Raw genomic sequence first — 5,843 nt, forward strand, 5'->3', positions numbered from 1 at the left:
TGCAAAGAGAGGTGAATGACTGATATTTTCCTGCCCTGGCTGGCTGTTGACTGAGGGACGGAGAGGGAGGAAAGTGTCCATGTGTCCCAGCAGGAGACACAGGGCTCCACTGCAAATGAAACTTTATAATCACGACCTCATTTTGGGATCCTCATGCCAGTGGAGCAGCAGGCAAAGAAAGAAGCTAGGGTATTGGTAGAGGTGGTTGACCCTCGCTACCGTGAAGAGCTAGGGTTTCTTCTACGCAGTAGAAGTACATCCGGAACCCAGGGATATCCTTTTTATGGCCCAGCAAGCACCCCTCGGAGATGAAGTTCTGAAGCACCACACCAGGCAGGCAACCTAGACCCGCTGAAGTGCCAGCTGAGGAAAAGGGACAGCTGGGGGTAGTGGGGGAGGGGGCAGGATGAATGTAAGTTACAGCTCAGGCACCAGTTGCAACAGTGCACACTCTGGTTTATTTGCTACATCTCTGTGTTAAGCTATTCCTGAAGGCTCTGTAATAGCTTGGACATACTGTGAGGCAGGCATCGGAGGTACAAAGGGTGGTTTGTTGGGCCAGGCATGGTGGCTCATGCCTGAAATCCGAACACTTTGGAAGTCTGAGGCAGGAGGATCTCTTGAAGTCAGGAGTTCAAGATCAGCCTGGGCAACACAGCCGAGACCCCATGTCTACCATTTTCTTAAAAAATTAGCCACACATGGTGGTTTGTGCCTGTAATCCTGGCTACTTGGGAGGCTGAGGCAGGAGGACGCCATGAGCCCAAGAGTTCAAGGTTATAATGAGCCATGATCACGCCATTGAATTCCACCCTGGGCGATAAAGTGAACCCGCCCCCCCCTTTTTTTTTTCTTGGTTGTATCAGACACCTCTTGAGTCTGACCTTACATCTTCTCAGCTCACCTTTTTTATGCTAGTCATTGCTGAGTGACCAGCCGGACACCAGAATAAACTGACCGCATCTGGTTTCCACTGCATTGCATACATCTAGTTGCACTAGCTTGCATACTCTTCCTGGGGTTTCTCCGGCTCTGCCATGTATGCCCACAGCCTATGCAGCTGTTCTGAGGCAGGTGCAGATCTGGAAGCATGAGGGAGTTAACACCCATGAGGCAATCCTCGTCGTTGACTGTATCAGTTGAGCCTCCCAGGAAGCAGATGCTGAGATGGAGGTAAGAGTGCAAGTGGTTTATTTGGCTGTAACTCTCATGAAAGGTTAAAAGAAGGTGGGGTGAGGGAGAGAAGCAGGATTGGATAGGAAAATCCTTCAGACCACAATGCAGTTCAGACACCTGTGAAAGAAAACAGGCAAGGACACACACAGGGTTGGGCAAGGTGAGCCTCAAATGCTGAGGCAGATCTGTCACATCTTATCCCAACAGGGAGCTTTGGAACAACGATTGCTCATGCTGGGCAGAAATGACAAAGCCCTGGGACCCTCACCATGCTTACCCATTAACTGGTGCTGCCCCAGAAGAGCATGGCTTTAGTTCAAAAGCTGCTTCCTATCCTACAGGCTCCCAGCTGAAGGCTTCCGATAAGTACCCTTCTTGTAGTTAATTAAGAAGCAAGTTATTTCTTGAAAGGAGATCCAAGCAGTCCACCTCCGTGGCTGCACATTAACCAGCGTGGGAGGGAATCAGCAGATTAAATGCTCCCCTCCTCTGTCTCTTGGGCAGGCAATGCTGCATTCTCCATGGCTCTATAGAGAGTTTCCAGCAAGTCTGAGCCCTAGATGCCTACAGCAGTACTTAGCTCAATAATGCCCTCTTGGTTTGCTTTTCCCTCCTTCCTTTTAACCTTCTTCTAGTCCTTCATGCCTATTCCTTGAGATCACTTCTCAAAATAAATTCTTGGAAGCATGCAAGCCTTGTTCTCCAGCTCTGCTTTTGTGGGAACTCAGGCTGACAGCCGGCTTTACTGGACTTTCAAATTCAGCAGTGCCCTCTTCTGATGATACAATGAAGTTCAGTTTCTTTAATGGATGGTGCCCGTGTGTGTGTGTGTGTGTGTGTGTGTGTGTGTGTGTGTGTGTGATAGAGAGAGAGAGAGAGAGAGACAGAGAGACAGAGAGAAATGGCATGCTAATGATTTTGCGATACTGTTCCTGATGACACTTAATTCAGATGTTTCTTCCTTCTTCTCTTTCGCTACCAAGCCTTTAAAGGATGCCTCCTTCTTCCAGGTTACCTCCCTCTCTCCCTAAAGTTTTATAGTTCACACACTTTCTAAGGCTCTTTGTTTTGCTTAGATTTACTTCGTCTCAAATATATTGTCAATATTTCTCTACTAGGATGGAAGGCTCTTCTTCTGATGCTGTACTCTGGGTACAGTTTTTTTTTTTTTTTTTTTTTTTTTTATTTTATTTTTACTTTTGAGATGGTCTTGCTTTGTCGCCCAGGCTGGAGTATAGTGGCACTATCTCGGCTCACTGTAACCTCCACCTCCTGGGTTCAAGCAATTCTCCTGCCTCAGCCTCCTGAGTAGCTGGGACTACAGGTGTGTGCCACCACACCCAGCTAATTTTTGTATTTTTAGTAGAGACAGGACTTCACCATGTTGGCCAGGCTGGTCTCAAACTCCTGGCCTTGTGCTCTGCCCACCTCAGCCTCCCAAAGTGCTGGGATTTCAGGAGTCAGCCACGGCGCCCAGCCTCTGGGGACAGTTATTTTTTTCTGCTACTGCTTGGATTTTTTTGCACGAAATCCCTGCTTGCCTCCAGAGAGCACTCTGTAGCTGGGTCTCCTCCTTGCATAGATTTATACTCCACATATATGTAAATTATCTTCCAATATAGGTGTGGATTAAGAGTAATCTTATTTGTTCTCCTCATTGACCTGCATAGTTTTTGGAGGATGTCTGTGGAGATCTTTGTTTAGGTGGCCGCCATTCTCCTATGAGAATCAGAAGTCCCAATTAAACTTCCGTTCCGGTTGCCTATTTCTTCTTGAATCAGTATTAAAGTTATAACCAGAAAATCGTTATTTTCACATGTTTTCAAATTTATTGGCATAAGAATTTATTTAAAATACTATTTTTTAAATCTTTGCTATAGTTTTGTTCCCCTCTTCATTACTTATTTGTTGCTTTTCTATTTTTTTTTTATACATATTTTTTGAGACAGAGTCTCACTCCGTCACCAGGCACCAGGCTGGAGTGCAGTGGCGCGATCTCAGCTCACTGCAACTTCCACCTCCCGGTTTCAAGCAATTCTCCTGCCTCAGCCTCCTGAGTAGCTGGAACTACAGGTGCGCGTCACCATGCCCAGCTAATTTTTTGTGTTTTTTAGTAGAGACAGGGTTTCACCATGTTGGCCTGGATGGTCTTAATCTCTTGATCTTGTGATCCGCCCGCCTCAGCTTCCCAAATTGCAGGGATTATAGGCGTGAGCCACCGCGCCTGGCCTCCTTTTCTATTTTTTATTGATCATTCTATCACAGACTTTTCTAAAGTATTCATATTTTGTTTTTCAGTTCTTTTCTTTTTAATAGAGACGAGGCCTCCCCATGTTGTGTGGCTGGAGTGCAGTGTCTATTCACAGGCATGATTCCACTACTGATCAGCACGTGGGAGTTTGGACCTGCTGTATTTTTGACTTGGGCCAGTTCATGCCTCTTCAGGCAACCAGGTGGTCCCCTGTCTCCCTGGAGATCACATACTGATGCCAAACGTCATGTGGACATCCTATCAGCATGGCACACTACAGTCCAGAACTCCTGGGCTTAAGTGATCCTTCTGCTTCAGAGCCTTCTGAGTACCTGGGGCTATAGACAGGTACCAGTGTGCCCAGCAGTGTTTATAATTTCGATGAACAAGCTTTGGTACTTATTGACTTATATCTTTGTTTTTCATTTCACTAACTCCTTTTAACTTTGTTATTTCTTTCCTTTTTTTTTCTTTGGATTTATTCTATTATTCCTTCTCTAACTTCTTAGTTGGAGAGTTCATCAATTTTCATCCTTCCTTCTTTTCCAACCTAGATATTTAAAGCATAAAGTTTTCTCTTAGATAGTTCTAGCTACATTTCAAAAGTGTTTATATGTGGCATGCTCAGCATCATTCACTTTTAAGTTGTCTTAGCCCAGGTCCTTTAGAAGGCAGAGCCTGACATAACAATTAAGCTGCTCACATGTTTGGAAAGAACAAGCACAGGGCAGTGAATGTGAGAGGAAAGAGAGGAGGCTAGGTAGCATTTGATGCACGGCGATGCAGTGCCCAGCTGTACCACATACTGCTTCACCGCCAGCCATGGAAAGGCAGTTGTCACCCAGCACCTGTGTTCACTCAGTGTGTTACATTTCCCTAGAAAGGCTGCAGTGAGGGACCTCACCTCAGAGTCAACTGTAGGAGAGTGAAAGAAGGAGGAATTTGTCGCAGCTGCCTCTTTCATCTCCCATTTCCCACTAGTCAACATTCATAGCCAATACCCTACCTTTCCAGGATGTATCATTAGGGCTTTCATTGGCTGCTTGGAAAGCCAGATCCCATGCTCCACAGTGAGGGGTTTCATTGAAGTCCAAAGTGTAGAGGCAACCTGGTGTGGTGGGCCATTGACCAAGAGACAAAGGGGACGTAGCTGAGGCTTGAGAAGGCACACAAGCTTGTTTGCCAAAATCTAAGTAATATCTAATTTCTAGTATGATTAATTTTATAGCCCATGAATTATTAAAAAGTATGTATCTAAGTGTTTAAATATATGGATTTTTAAAGCCATCTTTTAAAAAAATTGGTTTTATGTGTGCTTGAGGGAAATGTGTATTCGCTAGTTGTTGGATGTGAAATTTCGTCCATATCCATTAGATAATTGTGTTGTTCAAATCTTCAGTACCTTTACTGATTTTTCTTTAGGAGTGATCCATTAGTTACTGAGAAAGTATGATAAAATCCATCATGATGGAATAATATATTTCTCTCTGTAGGCCTCCCAATTTTACTTTTTATAGATTAGGGACATTAGGTACTTATAAGTTTAGAATGCTGTTTTTTCTGGTAAAGTAAATCTTTTCTCTTTATGTGGTGATTTCTTTAATTCTAATAATGCTATTTACCTTAAAGTCTGTTTTACTGATTTTAATGTATAACTACACTACTTTCAAAGGTAACATTTGCCTGACATATATTTTTCCATTGTTTTGCATTTGCATTCAGTCTCTCTGTATCCTTAGTTTTTTGTTTGTTTTCTTGCTTGTTTTTGAGACGAAGTCTCTTTCTGTCACCCAAGTTTGAGTGCAGTGGCGTGACCTCGGCTCACTGCAACCTCCTGGATTCTCATGCCTCTCAGTCTGCCAACTAACGGGAATTACAGCTGCACACCACTGTGCCTGGCTAATTTTTGTATTTTTAGTAGAGATCGGGCCAGGCTAGTCTTGAACTCCTGACTTCAAGTGATCTGCCCACCTTGGCCTCCCAAAGTACTGAGATTACATGTGTGAGCCACTGTGCCAACCCTGCCTTCTTAGTTTTCAGCTGTGATTCTTAACACATAGAAGCATTTTTAAAAATCTAGTCTGATAGTCTTTATTTTTAGCTAGAGCTTTTAAGACATTCATATTTATTATAACTGATAAATGAATTTCTAACATCTTATTTCGTACATCCTATTTCTCTCACTTAAATTATTTTCTTCTTTCCTGTCTTCTTTTGAATTAATGAAATACATTTGCTTATTCCATTTTTCTACTTTACTAGTTTAGAAGCTATTCATTCTTTTTCTCACATTATAGTAATCTAGAAATGTTAACATGCATACTAATCAGTTAATCAGCCTTCTTATTATCCTCTGAAAAATAAGAGAAGCTTAGAACTCTCTTTCCATCATCACCTTGCTGCTATTGTCATTCTC

At 43.3% G+C, this 5,843-nt stretch overlaps 1 long non-coding RNA gene across 1 annotated transcript in view; it reads left to right on the top strand.

Moving 5' to 3' along the window:
- The window catches only part of LOC108301089, a 17,695-nt gene continuing 11,852 nt past the window's right edge, over positions 1-5,843 (top strand). Inside the window, exon 1 of the long non-coding RNA XR_001823731.2 lies at positions 1-11. This is a non-coding gene — a long non-coding RNA (uncharacterized LOC108301089). The remainder of the gene's footprint in view (positions 12-5,843) is intronic.

This window comes from Cebus imitator, unplaced genomic scaffold (genome assembly GCF_001604975.1).
Source record: "Cebus imitator isolate Cc_AM_T3 unplaced genomic scaffold, Cebus_imitator-1.0 Scaffold32, whole genome shotgun sequence".
Lineage (NCBI taxonomy): Eukaryota > Metazoa > Chordata > Mammalia > Primates > Cebidae > Cebus > Cebus imitator.